The sequence below is a fragment of the Portunus trituberculatus genome, chromosome 19, assembly GCF_017591435.1.
Source record: "Portunus trituberculatus isolate SZX2019 chromosome 19, ASM1759143v1, whole genome shotgun sequence".
Lineage (NCBI taxonomy): Eukaryota > Metazoa > Arthropoda > Malacostraca > Decapoda > Portunidae > Portunus > Portunus trituberculatus.
Genome location: NC_059273.1, coordinates 17,605,053 through 17,622,552, shown reverse-complemented (window position 1 = coordinate 17,622,552; position 17,500 = coordinate 17,605,053). Strand labels below are relative to the sequence as shown.

Here is a 17,500-nt window from a genome sequence, read left to right as displayed (position 1 = left end):
TTCAATTACTTCCTTTACTTCACTGCTTCCTTCATTTACCTGATTCTCTTCTTTCCCTTTCTATTCCTTCACTTTTCCTCACTTCTTTTCCCTCTCTTTCTCTTTTTATTCTCCCCCTCTTATCTTCTCCCTTACCTCTCTCTCTCTCTCTCTCTCTCTCTCTCTCTCTCATGACATTTTCCTTCTTTCTCTTCTCTATTCCTTCCCTAAACCAACTCCCCTCTTCTTTTCCTCTGTCCCTCATCCTGTCATGCTTTTCCTCTCTTCCTTTCATGTCTTTTCTTTCCCCACCCTCATCTACTATTCCCTCTTCCCCTCTTCCTCCCCCTTACTCTCTCTCTCTCTCTCTCTCTCTCTCTCTCTCTCTCTCTCTCTCCTATTTCCTCCCTCACCCTGACTGTCCCTCCTCCATCTCTTCTTCCCCTTCTTCCTTTCTCCTCCCCTCTCTCGCCTATATCTCACAGCTCCCCTCACTTACTGTTCTACTAATGAGAGAGAGAGAGAGAGAGAGAGAGAGAGAGAGAGAGAGAGTGTTTGTGTGCGCAAGAGTAGGTACGAGTATGTGTAGGTTTGTCTATCTAACTTTACGTTGATTGGTGGGGTTCTCACACACACACACACACACTCTCTCTCTCTCTCTCTCTCTCTCTCTCGTAAGCCATCCCCTTCAATAAAACCTCCCCCTTCCCATCCGAGAAGAACACTGCACCCCATCAAACAATCTCTCTCTCTCTCTCTCTCTCTCTCTCTCTCTCTCTCTCTCTGAAACTGATTTACAAACTAACGCCATCTATTCTTCACCATCTAATGCTCTAATGAACGCATGATGTAGATGAAGGACAGTCTTTCTTTCCCCTTTACACTTCCCAGCCTCCCTTTCTCCTCCCTTGCCCGCTGTCCCGTGTCTTATTCACACCTCCACGCTCGTGTCCAGTTGCGGCTTGGCAGGCAGAGCTATCAAGCTGAATGTTTTTATGTAAGACGGTAAATCTGCCCAGGGGTAACAAAAACGATATCAGTCTCCTATCAGGTCTGTTATAGTAATGTGGTTTGTTGTCAATTAAGATGAGTTCAATAGATGATACACAAGTTATGTTCAATGATTTATCCCTCTCAAATTCTGTAAATAAGGTGACACACACACACACACACACACACACACACACACACACACACACGAGAGAGAGAGAGAGAGAGAGAGAGAGAGAGAGAGAGAGAGAGAGAGAGAATGGGTCGGGGAGGAATAAGGCAGAGACATACTAAGATAAGTTCATGGATGAGGTGAGAGGGAGAAAGGAGAGAGGAAAGGATGGGGTAAAGAAAGAGAGGAGGGTGAGTAAAGGGGAAGAGGAAGGACAGAAAGAGGAGTATATGACAGCCTCACAAATCAAGAAGTTACTGCTGGATTTTCTTAAGACTTATCCTAGTAGGTAAAGAATAATGTTATAAGTATCGATGAACACTTGTAACGTTAATTCGCTTAGTACATCTATGGAAATAATGAGAACTGTTCCTGAATGGGTATATACATTTTTACTCCAACGCACTCTCTCATGCGGCCTAAAATTAGTAGGAGAGTGGCATTCTAACTTCACTGAAAGCAAGATATATGGAAAAATAAGGGGAATTAATGAAAAATGGAGCAAGCAAGGAAGAGACATTAAAGTAATTATGAGTATGAGAGCAGTTCTCTGTGGCTGTGTAATCTGGCAACAAACACCGCCACATTGTAAGCACCGTGTGTAGAAACGTTTCACTGCTTCATCTCGACTACTTCAAACACGTTTCAGTGATTCTGGCGATATTTTGATACTTTTGCACGACCAGGAGGAGAAAGATACCCATGGATTGTAGTCTCAACAAAGTCATAATGAAATAAGAAAAAGGTGCAAGAAATCATCAGGCCTTCATGTGGCGGTCCGTGTGTGAGAACCTAGTGTTTCAAAATACAGCTGGTACATATTTGATAGGAACGTGATAAATGTGGTGTTAAAAGGTGACAAAGCAACGGGGAAAAATACATCAAGACAATAAATAATTAAAACCATGGAAATGCAAATATCATAAAATCGACTTTCTCTGCTCCCTGCACGTAGATTTACTTTCATTCCTTCAATTTCAGCGCTAGATTTCCTGACCTCGTGCTTTGTGTGTTCCCTCAGCCATCGCCTCATTAATGGCAACTGCTAGTAAACCTTTGCCGCGGCGCCGTAGTGCGGAAAGGTTAAACAAGCAGCGAGGAAAGAAACATTTTTAGTTCCGAGTTGCACGAGTGAAGCAAACACCATCAACTTATTGAAATTCACCCCCACGCTTCCCGCTGCTCGCTCTTACACAAACACATCATTGTGGCGCATATGATTATTTAGATTAAACCTTGGAGGGCCCATCAGATCAATAGGTTAGGAGTAACACAAGCTTCACTATCTGTTTACCAGCAAGACTAGGGTATTAATGTTCATATTATCATGCCTAGTTATATCATCTGTCTCCCTAGCATTACTCCCTTCACGCTTTTACTCACTTCATATTGTCGTAGAGATGATTTCATGAGTGAACTCGAGATACACGATTCAAGTTTTTGATACACAAGGAAAAAGACTCTCGAGGACAAAAAAAGAAAGGGAATTTGAAAAAGACTCGATAAAAATGTTTACTAGGAAAAACAAATGGAGTAAAAGGCCTGCTAATGGAAATAAAAGACAAACTATCTGGGGAAAAAAGGAAGATAAATGGAAAAAAAGACATTCTACTAAGGAAAAAGGTTTACTGATGTGAGACAAATGCTTACTAGGAAAAGACCTAGGAATGGAGTGAAATGCCTGCTATTGGAGATAAAAGACCTGCTAATTGGGAAAAAAAGAAAAAGGAAAATAATTCATGGGAAAAGAGTTTGCTAACAGGAAAAAAAATATATCATCCTATTGGGTAAAAGCCAACATATATAAGAGAAAGGATGCTAATGAGTAATGGTCTGTTAATGGAGAAAAAGGCCGCTGCTATACCTTACATACCTAAAACTAGTCGTAACAAATACTAGAAAATGAAAAGTGTTTATTGCCACAAAAATAATTCATTTGATTATATTTATTGACAATATATTTATGTATCATTGATGAAATGGTGGCGTTATTTTCATATTCTATAATACCAACACACACACACACACACACACACACACACACACACACACACACACACACACACACACACACACAAAAGAGTACAAATCTTACTAGCTGCAAAGGTCGCAAGGTCAAAGGTAGCTAACCCCACTACAAGAGTCGCTGGTGACGAGCAGGAGAGCAGCAGTGAGGAGAGGGAGTGTGGTTGAGTGGGAGGAAAGAAAACTTTATAATGCTTGCTGGTGAGAGAAGTATGAAACATCTATACAATGCTGCAGCGAGCAGTCTTCAGGAAGTAAGTTTGCTTTTTGGAGAACATATTATTATGGTAATTAGGTAATACGTTGTCACCTTTATTAAAGTCATAACAGACAGGTGAGAGTTGAGCTCAAGATGAAAGTAAAGAATAACACACACACACACACACACACACACACACACACACACACACATACATACAGAATTGCAGGAGCAAATACCGTATTTAAATTTGCTTCCACTATACTCGTCTACCAATTTTTGAAAAAGCGTGGTAGCCGTGTGGCTGCCGCTGCCGCCAAAGTTCTGCGAGAAGTAATACAGTCGTAGTGTGTTTTGAACATTTTGCATTTAAAAAGTAACTCAAAGACAGTGCGGTAATCATTTATAATACGTCCGAGTTTCCACCATCCACAACTTAATATTTCGAATTCGTCTGAGATAACATATCTTAGCTGGAGCGATGCGCACCCCGACTCACCCCCCTAGGACTTCTAACCAAACATAAACAGAACCTAACCTAAGGAAACATCTCAAAACTTACACCGCTGGGCTTAGAAAATCTCGAATTTCTGCCGCACCCACGAGTGTTATTACAGACACTACAGGCGTGCTACGCAATTTTTCTACGATTACGGCAAGGTCACCGACCCTTCTACATGATATGTGAGTTTCCTGTTTGTATCTAATGCGGCTGTATTAAGATTTACCACGGTGCCTCCTAATGAAGGACTGATTTGCCGTTAAGGAAGCTTCACCGTGTAGCCTACAGATGCCCGGCCTTTCTACCTAGCCAGGATGCGAACTCGTGCATCTGAGAACACTCCACCCCCAATGAGCCCTTGGTGCTGAACTCTGTAAATTAGGCCATAATGAAAATAACGTCATGTTCAAAAAATGCCACCTAGTATTTGTGTTGTACTGTAGATCCTGGAATATTTAGCACATACAGCTAAAATTAGAGAACAAATAAAAAGTTAGCCCTTATTCTTTCTTTCACTATACTCACCAATCCAGTCCACCAATCCTTGCTGCCCTTCATCGGAAGAACACAACTAACATAGTGGCACCGAGGAACACGGTAACATGTTTATTTGGGCGCAGGAGTGCCAAGCATCAGTTAATTTCGTCATCCGAGATGTCTTCCACGAACACTCGTCACACAGTAAACCTTCGTCATGCATGAAGGTAGTACATCACTCGCTAACCAGCAAAGTTATTACAATTTTACAATTATCAGTGATAAAAACACAACAATTTCTGTAAACAGTGAGTGATGAGTAATATATAATCATTAAACACTCTTTGCCAATCTCAGCAAGTGGTTTGGTCACTACATCGATAACTGGTCAAGCGATACACTTTTCCATCTGGTATCTTAGGTCACCCAGCAAGTCCATCATTATCATCATCAGCAACACCACATCATTCGTCGGAATAATCGGAACGGAACCGCCACTCACAAAACAATAAAGGAAAACGGGGAATGCTTCTTTCTCACTCATATCTGATGCTCCCCCTCTAGGCGTGGCCACTTTAACGTCTAATCCCCGAACATTGACCGGAATACTGCTCGAAGCAGTCTTAAATACTCGCTGGTTAGCATGTATGTTTGATACACATTTGCCCCGAGCATGTCCCAGACAATCTTTACTACAAGGGATAATATTCCTTGGTTCGTTATCACGCTTTCTGGGAGTTGACGTATGTAATGAACAGTTAAGTGCCAAGGGTGGCGAGGAACAGACCTCTTGCGTGATCTGATGTGAATGTTATCCCTTTCTTGTATATCTACAATACGTAATGATGCTGCGTAGCCATCCTGTGTGCTTGTGACTTATCCCTCCCTTCCCCATGCCCTGACAAAGGACAATAGTTTTGAGATGGGTATAGGATCCCTGTGTGAATGAAGCGTGTATGAGAATCTGAGTGTGTAAATAATACAAATATATAAAAAATAGATAAATAGAAAAACAAACATTTAAAATAAACATTTAAATAAAAGAAAATAAAAACCAATTAAAAGAAACAATTGTGTATATGTATAAAAAAAAAAAAAACCTAATTTCAAAGAAAGGTAAATTCAAAAATTAAAAAAAGACAAAAATGGCCTGATATTTAAGCCAGGGTGATGGTTAAAAAAAATAAATAAATAAAGGAACAGACCGCACTCACACGTGTCTCACTGGCTGTGTGTGGACTGCGTAGTTTTTGTCAGCTTCGAGTGTGTTCGAGCATTTCTCTCGAGCACTGTCATCAGTTGTTTCTTAGAGCAGGTTAGTAGCTTACTGGAGGATAAGTTTCTGATAAGCTCGTAAAATTATCAGACCGGTGCTCTTGGGAAATTTTCAGAGGCTAGTGTAATTTGTCTTCACAGGAACAGGCGCACGTTGATCCCTATCCTTCAGAAAGCATGCAAAATGTGTTAAGGAAAAGTGAGCTCTGGCATCTCCTCCAGGTAGCGTTGTTTGTGATTGGCTCATATCATGGTCGTGTGACGGAAATGGAGGAACGTGATTGGCTGTTGGTTATATGAGTGTTTCCTGTCTGTTAAGGATCATAATGTGAAAATATGAGGGACATTATCAAAATTCTAATTATGGTGTTGTTCTCTCTAGCATTGGAGAGAGAGAGAGAGAGAGAGAGAGAGAGAGAGAGAGAGAGAGAGAGAGAGAGTGTGTGTGTGTAGTGCAGGGGTTCTCAACCTTTATATTGTTAAGAACCCCCTGAGTTATAAGACCATCTACCAGTACCCCCAGTATTATCACATGGAACATGGAACTCAACATGCAATGGTACTGCAAAGGATTTTATTAGATCAGCCATCTAAGTAGCCATGGAAATCTTATGAACTCCCTGTGGTTTCGCGCTGTCAGGATGGCCACTGTCCATGAGCTAACATCATTAGGTCTCAATGACGCTGAACACGTCTATGCAGAACGGTTTGGTTGGCAATAGACAATCTCATTATCACACTTTGATTTCTAAGTTATGAAAATAATCTCATTTACGGGGCTTCATATGTTCATGGTGTCTTGTAGTCTACTTACTAACCTAGAAGGAAAGAAAATATCATACTAACTTCGAGTTATCAATTGAGGAAGAAGTAATCTTTGTCCCAGGAATAGAGCAAGATGGTATATAAAAAACACAATGCATAGTTATAACCTAACTCTACTATTATAGCTTTTTTTTTGTCGTAGATACATGTTTAGAAATACTTTACCTGTCTTGATATCTCCTTGTGTGACAAAAGAATATTCAAAAATATACGATATGCAGTTGACCATCTTTCCTGTGAAATATTACGATATCTGTTGAATCTGGCAACTTCAACGGGAGTTTGGGTCCTCTCCTAGTGTTTCCTTATATTTGAAACATTGATATTTGCACGTCATTGTGATCAGGGAAATAAAGAAAACTAAGTTTGCTTTTTTCTGTTTACAAGTGGCAGTTTATGTATAAGACAAGCAAACCTGTGTGCACTCATCCACTCTATCCAGAAGCTTAACTAATTTTCAAAAGTTCCCCAATAGTTACACAACTACCATTGGTCTACTGTTTCTGTCCAGTCACCCACAAACACGTACACATTCACGGCAGCAACATGCAAAGTACACTAAATACTCCGGAGCAAAGCTGCCTCACCTTGTTTCATTAATCAGCTAACTCTTGCACACTTTCACACCAAAGCTATTTTTCATTTACCATCGACGATTTTATATTCGAATCAAAATTAAAACGACGATTGAGAACTTTCGGCCTAAAGATGTTTGAGGGCCGTGACGGCCTTGGGCGCCGCACGGGGGAAGGAGGTGGCCGTCGGGTCCGGCCTGGGGCCCAAGGCAGGAACTGGCTGCAGGTCCTGCTTTTCCTTGGTGGCCTCAAGCTTCACTACTAGTCGTCCACTTGCAGCGCATCACACTAGGCAAGGGTCGCCATAAGCAAGAGATCAATGTCTACCACTCACCGGATGGTGCCGTGAGGGGCCCTAAAGGGGTGATAAGGGCTCCTTGCATAGAATATGATGGTGAGTGGTGTGTACGGGACCTCTGCTTATAATGACACCGGGCTGAACAACTCGCCATGAACGAGGGCACGCTGTGCGCCATGAGCCAGGCACTGACAGTACCAGTGGTCCTTTACGTTAGGTTAGGTTAGGTTAGGTTAGATTAGGTTAGGTTAGGTTAGGTTAGGTAAAAAGGACTCACTTCATGACAGTGTTTGGGGAGTGGTGTGTGGCGGGTCATTGCTCATGGCGACCTGTGTGAGGCATTGCAAGGTTGCATCGTCACTGCTCTCATAACCACGGGACTGGGGTTGACCCTTTCTGGGTAAAAAGTTTCGTCCCAGTACCTGTGTAGGTAATAATACTTTGGATCGTTTCGCCATCGCCATCGCCGCACCGTTAGCCTCGATAAACGGATCGTTATCCTCAACAAACACATCTTTACCGTGGACACTGGAATCGCAACCTGTCGTGGAATCCCATTGTTAACGTGGACTCATTTTCCTTCGCGGCTTCAAGCTCACTGATTGTCGTCAACTTGCAGCGCCTCACACTAGGCAAGGCGTCGCCTTAAGCAGGGTGCCGTGTCTACCGTCCACCAGATGATGCCGTGAGGGGCCTTTAAGGGGTGATAAGGGCTCCTTGCATAGAGTCTGGTGGTGAGTGGTGTGTACAGGACCTCTGCTTATAATGACATCGGGCTGAACAACTCGCCATGAACGAGGGCACGCTGTGCGCCATGAGCCAGGCACTGACCGTACCAGTGGTCCTTTACGGGGTGAAAAGGACTCACTGACAGTGTTTGGGGAGTGGAGTGTGGCGGGTCATGCTCATGGCTACCCGTGTGAGGCGCAGTAAGGTGGCAGCGTCACTCTCCTCGCACTCACGGGTCTGGGGTGAACTCTTACGGGGTGAAAGGGTTCGCCCCAGTACCTGTGTAGGCAAGTGAACTTCAATTGCGTCGCAGTGAGGTGGCAGCGCCACTCTCCTCGCACCTAAGGGTGTGGGGTGGACCCTTACGGGGTGAAAGGGTTCATCCCAGTACCTGTGTAGGCAAGTGGACTTCAATTGCAGCGCAGGAAGGTGGCAGCGTCACTTTACTCGCACTCAAGGGTGTTGGGTGGATCCTTACGGGGTGAAAGGGTTCGTCCCAGTACCTGTGTAGGCAAGTGGACTTCAATATTGTGTCTTGAAATCGCATCGTGAGGACTGGAACCGCATCGACATCGTGGAAACCCGCATCGTTCCCGTGGAAACTGGAATTGCATCTTGATCGTGGAAACTCGCATTATTATCTTGGAAACTGGAAGGGCATCTTTATCATGGAAAGGCATCGTCATTTTGGAAACTTGCATCGCTATCGAGGAAACTGGAATGCCATTGTTATCTTGGAAACTCGGAGCGCTATCGAGGAATCTGGAATCAAATCTTATCGTACACACTGTTATCGTGGAAGCTCTCGTGATCGTCGTTCGTTTCGTTATCTCTGAATTACTTAATTAGTCTTGGTATTATTATTAGCCTCCGTAATAATAGAGATGTTGGTCATTTTTATCTTATCCTTTTTACTGTATTTTTTTTTTTTTTTCAGGGTATAGTTTAGTGTTCTTCAACCTTTTCTAAGTTCGTGCACCTTTTCGAGAAGCAAGGAGGACTATAAAAGAAATGCATCAATATTCGTAATTTTCCCCTACTTTAAGACTGAAAATCGATAGATAACATTATTGAATATCTACCTGAAGCTATAGTTTTTTCGGTCCTAAACAGTCGCTATATAGTGCGAAATGTACGATAACAAAATGCCACAACTCAAACACATCAGGCCCGTGTTCCGTCAGAGTATAATATATTACTATTGTGAATAAATCGTAATACTTTGATTAATATCAATAGGAGAGGATCCAAACTGTCACAATTTCAGTGTTCGCAGGTTGAGAGAGAGTCAGCATCGTCTCGCGGTACAGAGTAATCGTCTCTAAACACTGTATTACGATGTATCTATTGATTTGCCAGGGTTTTACTCCTTCCAGTATTTTTCTGTTCTTATTCTACCATGGCATTTCTTTATAGTTACTTGAGTTTATACGACTGACATCATAATATAGAGCAAAACACAATTGTCTGGTGTACCAAGATCTTTCATTTCTAGAGACTTAAAGACAGCACGGAACCTTAACACACATTTCACCTCGCTTCTGCACAGGTTAATTCTTCTTCTTCTCAACCTTTTTAATGTGATGTACCCCTCGAAGTCTTTCAGTATTGATCACGTACCACTTACCCACAATGCATCGTCAGGAAGGGTAACAATAATTACATGGTTTATTGACTTAGTTTATTAAGTTTGAATTGTGTTATATATGTAGAGCAGACACAATTAGTATGTTTCTATAAGGTAGTGTCGATAGGAACTGGTACCTCACAGGAGACACTATATGTGACTAACATGCAATGCATTTACCAAAAAGGAACTATATCAGACAATTTTCGATCATTATGGCAGTGAACTAGTGTTGCTTGCAGCTAGTTGCAACTTGTAACTAGTAACAGTGATAAATAAGTCACTGTGTGTGTGAATAACACTTAAAATGATAAATCAGAACAAATATTACAGGTTTGCAAGGTTGTGTGGCAACTGTTATCCAAGAGAGCTTTCTCTCAAGTGATATAACTCCAAGAGTTTCCTTGTTAACGTTGTTAACGTGTCCTGGTTCTAGTGAAGGATACATTGTATACAATAAACAAATTTGCTGCAATTCAAAACTGAAGCATTTTGAGAAACCTGCCACGTACCCCAAAAATTCCTCTCACGTACCCCTGGGGGTACGCATACCCCAGGTTGAGAACCCCTGATGTAGTGGTTGATAGACAATGTAACTAACTCACTAAACTAAAGAAAAGGAAATCTACAGTGACATCCATTGAACTTCTAAAGAACAAAAGTGAAGTTCCAAGTAACAGTGATTAGTAATAATCTTTACGAATACACTGTTTCTCCACCTTAACCTGTTTGTCTGCTCATCCCTCAGTCTGTCCAACTGTCTATTAGTCTGTCCGTCAATCTACTCATCTCTTCGCATTTTTCAGCAATACCCCAGCATGAATATATTGAGTGAGCAAGACATAGATATATACTCGGCGCTGGAGGAAGAAAAATGAAAAAGGAAAAAGGAAAGGATGTTGTATAAAGGAACGAAAGAGAAAAAAAGATGATGGAAAAAGAAAGAAAGGATGCTGGAACCGTAAGAAAAGCAAAAAAAGATAAGAAAAATATAGGAAATAAGAAAATCGGGGAAGAAGGAAGAGAAACGGAGTGGAAATATTAATAGAAAAGATGCTGGAAATTGTAAGGCAAGAAATATCATGAAAAAGAGAAAAGAAAAGGAAGAAAACATAAAAACATGCTTGAAGAAGAAAATAAGAACCATGTTGGTAAAAGGAAGAGAAACACACGGAAATAGGTGGCAGGACTATAAGGATGAAGGAAGCTAGAAATCCGGAAGGAAAAAGGAAATACAAACAGTTTGGAGAGGAGACGAAGGCTAGGTTTAGGTGACAGTGGCGAAGGTGGATGGAATAAGTAGTTACATGTAGAGCAGAAGCATTAGTGAAAGGGAGGAAGTGGGGAGACGGGAGACGGGAGATGGGAGAGGGAGAGGAGAGAGTAGGGATATGGGAGGCCTGGGAGTAGGTGAGAGAGACTTGATGGGAAGGAAACAGATGGGGTTTTAGAATGAAGGTAAGCGAAGAGGGAGGAATTAGTGAGTGGGGAGAGAGATTGGTAGTAGGTAGGAGGGGGTGAAGGAAAGGGTCGTGTTGGGAGAGGGAATGAGAGTGAGGCCTGGGGAGGATGAGAACCTGGGAAGGAGGGATTTAGAGTAGGACGGTAGCTTCGTCAGCGTTCCTGCCTTGCCCCTGCTGCACCCTCGGACATGGTTCTCTGCAACTTTCGCCTGACAATGCCTGCCCCGGTTAATCACTCAGACGTGTATCTCTCGAATTTCAAGTAATTGCCAGTGACCGTGAAAATACTAAAGTTACTCTTAAACACACTTCACGTTTTCTTTAGCCTCCTTTGAAGCGAGAACGTGAAGGCGAAGAATGCGTAAATATTTCATGATTCCACGTTATAATTGACATTGCAAACTATACTAAACTCTTCTTAGTGACAAAAACCTTTACCTGTACTATTTAAAGTTTCTTGGTAAATATGTATGGGTTATTCGAGCGTGTTTTCTGTTATTGTGGTGTAGGTACCCACTCACTGCCTCCACCTTCTCTCCTGCGTCACAGCTGATCAACTACCCAGACAATGAAACTCTTCTCAGCCTCAGGGATTGATTTTCCTTGCCCCATTGTTACATATTGCCTGGTGCATTGCCTTTCACTGTCTTATTTATCCCTCTCTCCCCCTATATCTCCTCTCACACCTCCCTTTCTCCTCTCCGTTCCTATCTGTCCCACTCATGTCTCTCACCGCAATTCTTCTCCTCCTCTCTCTCTCTCTCTCTCTCTCTCTCTCTCTCTCTCTCTCTCTCTCAAACCTCCATTTTTCTTCATCTTTCTTTCTCTCTTCATTACCTCTCAGTAACTTTCCTCCTTCCCGCCTCCCCCTCTCTCCTCTCTCCTCTCTCTCTCTCTCTCTCTCTCTCTCTCTCTCTCTCTCTCTCTCTCTCTCTCTTGCCTCATCTAGGTCTTAAGGAAATCCCAAGACACAGAGCCCCGCACTGTTGGTGGTGGCAGCGGTGGTGGTGGTGACCTTGATACAAGCGTTGAGTTGGGCAAGGTCAGGATACGGTGGTGAGCCTGAAAATGCTCGGCCAAGAGGGAATTTTATGGCTTGGATTACTCAGCTGCACGTTACTCAGGGGGCGTTGTGGTGTATTGTGCTTTTTCTTCTCTCAAAGTTTACGAAATTAAAGAGAAAATGTAGTGAAAAATGCGATACAGATATTATGTAAGTGTTTTCAAATGAATTTCCGTGTTGCAGTCGGCTATGAATTATTTAAGAGGTTGTAATTTAGATTCTGGTGTTTTCATATTTCTTTAATTTCTCTCTGAAACTATATTAAAAGAAAATGGAAGAAGGTAATGCACAGACTCAGTAAGTGTTTTAGATGTAGTCCCGTTTTGTGGTCTCCTCTTGCGCTTGCCTTTGCATTGCCTAAGTCTATTGAAATAACTTTAACTATTTTATTTTCATAGTTCTTTCGGCCCTGTTCAGAAACGCCTTGCTCTCTCACCATGACAATTTTCCAAGGCCACAGAGAATACTAGCTGGGTTTTCAAGACAGTTCCTCCTTATGATAAACTGACAACATTGCCAATCTACCACCAGAACCATACAAATACTCTTAAAAAGACGACTATCTTCAACATGAGCCTTTGGAAAGTAATGATGGTGAAAGAGTAAAGCATTTCAGCATACGGCCTCTCTCTCAAACACTGTAAACAAACAAAGAGAATCAGAGAGAGTATGTGTTAAATGCATCCCCGTCTTGTCGTCCACTCTTGCACTTGCCTTTGCATTACCTAAATGTGTTGAAGGTGCAGTGTACGCCTCATACATTACGCAGGTGTTGGGAGAGACGATAAGAGTCTCAGGAAGTGTTCTAAATGTTTTCCTTCCTCTGGTTCGTATACTCAGCCACTCCTTGCATAGATATATTGACGGTGTGCTGTATTGTATTAGAAATTGATGGATAATCTGCAGAAAGGGATAAGGAGGGTTGGGAAGTATGCTAAAATTAATGCTTTTTTCCTTGTCTCATTCTTGGTAACGTGTTATCTACTTGTAAATGCGCTGTGGATGTGAAGATTCCAAGTGTAAATATTCCCTGCAAATCCTTCCTCTCTCCCTCTACACTCTTTCTCCCTTTCTTTGACGTAGCCTCTTTTTCTCTTACTCATAAAATAAAACCATATCGTATTATTTTCTATCCTTAAAACTTTCCGGCAGATTCTTTACCAACACGACCACCTCCTCCTTTAGCCTTGCTCTTTCTTTTTCCTTTTTGAGTGAACAGAACCGTATCTTAACTCTTCCTCTACACTAAAACTTCTCTGCATATCTTCCAAAACTTCCCTTCTCAACACCCTAGTCTTGTTAAGCACCCCTTGTTTTCCTTTCCCCTTCTCCTTCAATAAACACAATTACATCTAACTCCTTCCTGCAAAACGTTCTTGCACATTCCCTTCTGCTGAGATAGTTATACGGACAGCTGAGTAGTGATGGTGGTGGATAAATCTCAGGTTGACTCAGGATTACTTTTATTACTCTAACATTTGGACAAAAAAGTCTAACATCTTTGCATTCTCCCACAACCTCTCTCTTTCTCGTCTTGAGTGAAAAAGAACCTTGCAACAAAACCTCCCTGCATTACCTTCCTAATACCCTTGTCTCTTTCTGCAGGCTTCCTCTCTCCTTTCCCCTCGCCGAGTGCACAAGAGCTAAGCCGATGCCCTCGATTGACTAACAAGCGATCACCTGCGTGGCTTAGCGGCCGTGCACTTAACGCCAAGATGGTCCTGGTATCCTCGTGTTGCTCATCCTGCCTGCCTTGCTCATTGGCTCGGCTCGTTTTACCTTGCCAGCGTCTCCCTCGCTTCCCATTTGCCTCTTGCCGCCCGCTCAAACTAATTATCGACGTCTTTAAGCTTAATGAGGCTCATTGATTGAGGCAGTGAACCACGGGGAGGGGAGGCAGAGGGGCGGGAAGGAGGACATTGGATTGAACGATGCTAGAAGAAACGGTAGACACGCACATGAGAGTGAGCAAGAGAGAGAGAGAGAGAGAGAGAGAGAGAGAGAGAGAGAGAGAGAGAGAGAGAGAGAGAGAGAGAGAGAGAGAGAGAGAGAGAGAGAGAGTAGTAGTAGTAGTAGTAGTAGAAATATAATGACGAAAAAGAAAAAGAAGAAGAAGAAGAAGAAGACGACAAAAAGAAGAAGAAGAAGAAAAGAAGTAGAAGAAGAACGAGAAGAACGAGAACAAGAAAAAGAAGAAGTCAACTACATCAGAGGAAGAAATATCCCCCACCACCTCCAACAGGTCTCGCCTTTACAAGAGCCTCCTCAGAAACACGAAGACATATAATCGATGTTTGAATCAATACTTTTAATTTCAAGTGTGCTCCTAATCCACTCCAGACAGTTCATGGCTCAGTGGCTACCTGTTGTAATTAATTAGAGAGCACATGTCGCTACACAAGGAACTGGCAGCCTGTTATCACTGACTTAGCTTTTCATCTTATCAACTTTTATTCACTGTCTTCACCTTCTTTCTCACCAGTGGAATGTTGCGACTCTTGCTATCTTCTACCGCTATTTTCATGCTTACTGTTCTTCTGACCTTGCTAACTACATACCTTCCCTATTCCAGCGGCCTAAGACTATCTTCTTTCTCTCATCCCTTATCTTTCCACCTGTCTAATTCGAGAGTTAACCAGTACTTTCAGGCATTCACACCTCTGGTAAACACTAAAATTCCCTACCTGCTTCTGTATTCCCATATACATAGAATCTTAATCCCTTCAGTACCATGACGCGTTTCCATATTCATTCTGCTTACTGTTTGGTGATTTTATACAGCTTCAGTTCCTTATGTTGGGATTAAAATAGTGAAGACTTTAGCCATTAATCTTCTGACCTCCATAGACTCTTCCTAATGTCAATAAAATCGTCTAATCATACCCCAAATTCATGGTAGAAATACGTTCTAGTACTGAAGGGGTTAAATCGTGTATGATGGAGTTGATTCAAGACATTTATCTCTTTTTTTTTTTTGGCTACTAGTAACTCTCTCGGCTCTGTTCGGGATCTGGCGTCTCAGTAAGCTTTTTTCTTCAGTCGTTTCTGTTGCCCTTGTCCAGTTTTCCCCTCTTACATAGGAAACACAAAAAACAAACTTATCTCTTAATGCGCAAGTAAGACACAAAATTAAGAAACAATTAAAATATATGGCGTTCCTAATAAATTTAAAAAGATAGAATTTTCATATACGTACTACGCTATAGGTAACACGTAGGCAACTAATAAAAAAGTAACTGTGATATACATACGACTGACAGACACCAAACATACCCACACATACGAAAAAAAAAAAAAAAAAATGTAACACCACACACGAACATGTATAACGTATTTACGCTTTTCCATCGGATTATACGCGTTTGAAATACACTTTTGCTGCAGAGGATTTAAAACTTTTCGCTCTCCTTTTTTTGCCTCTAGTCCTCGGTGATAACTTTTGGGGCGAGGAGAGAAGCTAACACGTCCTTCCCTTCCAGCATTCCCTGTGCTTCTCAAATGAAAGTGGCTGGCTAACGTTGTGCTCTGTCAAATTATGCAGCTGCTCATTGAAATATTAGGGAAAATGTAATAATAGAAGTAGGTTTTCCTTTTTGCTACTTGTATGGGTTTCATTTCCAGAGAGAGAGAGAGAGAGAGAGAGAGAGAGATAACATAAGAAATTCAATTTAATCGCAAGTAGTAAACAACAAGATCATCAATAAACTCAAGTAAACCCAAAATTAACCACCTTTACAAAATTACCCAACTTTTAACTCAATCTAACAATAACTTCACTATCTTAGTTACATAAATCTCATCAGCTGAGGAATTTTGTTCGTGGTGGTAAAAGTTATGCTAGCAATTGTTTAGTGAGTCGCAGGAATACAGAAAATAAAGTTACTATAGTAAAGCCAAAATGGACTGACCCGAAGGTGAGGCTGATAATCCCTAGTAATGACTGATATATGGGTCAATACATTTTGGTTTTACTATAAACATGCTTGTAATTAAACTCACCTTTATTTCTTGCAAGGTAGATTTGGTAGGTAACAAATGAAATCAAAATCCTTTAAACTAAACAACATATACGCATTTGGTATTAGATTACAAGCATTTTTTTTATTTTCTAATATGGTGTCTTTCGCAACTGTATCATGTATCCATAATTTCTTCTTCTTTTAGATTGCTCCCGTTAGATTTCACCGCAGTGGATCAACCTTCTCCAATGTGGTTTGTCTCTTGCATCTTCCTAAGGACAATTTTAAACACCTCCTGGCATATCTAGAGTACTACATTTAAAAGCCTATGGTTAAAGTTATGTGTTTTTTTTTTTCTTTGTGTAAGAGAGGAAAACTGATTAAGGGAAACAAAAACGATTAAACCAAAAAGACCCACTTACATGCCATGGCCGAGAGAGAGTTAGCCACAGGAATAGGATAAATGTTTGAACAATTCTAGTGATTTTCAACACCCTATGGTTGAAGTTCAGCGTATTTCTAACGATATTTCTACAATTTCAGTCACAGATTAACAAGATTTCTACATCCTCAACAATGAAAACACTCTTGAGAAACCGTCTAATCATGTGTGCTGTTTAGAAATAGTCATGGTGAGAAAGCAAGGCGTTTTAGAATACGTGTCTCTGTCATTTCTGCATTGCATCTGTCAACGGAGAACTAGGGTCACCTCTAGAATGGGAATCCGAGCCAAGGAATGCTACGTAAGATGAACGGCTAAGGATATCGGTTGGGGCGTGTCATCGACCGCTGAGAACCATTAGAGGTTATGGGGAAGCCTCGCCATTAACAGAAAGATGATGATGACATGGCGGGCAGGATCTACGGTAGGATGTCGTGACTGGAATCTGGCGTTCAGTTCTGAATTGTATTGCATAAAGTAAAGTATTTTGTCACATAGAATAATGTTTGTGTTGCAAGGTAAAGGACTATTTTGGTGTATCGGTGTATCGAATGAAGCATGAAATACAAGACCATTCGTACTTTTTTTCATATCTAAGTAAATTTTAGTCAAAATATACAACATTCAGGAGTTGATTGCTAAGACAATGTATGTTTCCTAACTGATTCTTGCAAACTATCAACGGTTAATAGCAAAAAGTTAATGACAATTAACAGATAACACGCCAATTCAGTTTACCTTTAAAAAGAAAACGTGCTGTGTTTTGAAAGGCGACATGGCATCTCTGTGTGGTTAAGGAACTGAAGGTAAACACGTCATCAATCTAAACAAAGAATGGATTTGACTGAGAGTGACACATATGGAATTTTAGTCGGCTATTAAAAACATAAAATGAATGTC

At 41.4% G+C, this 17,500-nt stretch overlaps 1 protein-coding gene and 1 long non-coding RNA gene across 3 annotated transcripts in view; one reads left to right on the top strand and one right to left on the bottom strand.

Annotated features, from left to right (window-relative positions):
- Positions 1–17,500, bottom strand: part of LOC123506097 (potassium/sodium hyperpolarization-activated cyclic nucleotide-gated channel 3-like) — a 927,743-nt gene that overhangs the window by 420,943 nt on the left and 489,300 nt on the right. The window lies entirely within an intron of this gene.
- Positions 17,402–17,500, top strand: part of LOC123506100 — a 312,418-nt gene continuing 312,319 nt past the window's right edge. For both annotated transcript variants that reach the window (XR_006675343.1, XR_006675344.1), the window contains exon 1: positions 17,402–17,500. This exon is cut by the window's right edge and continues 166 nt beyond it. This is a non-coding gene — a long non-coding RNA (uncharacterized LOC123506100).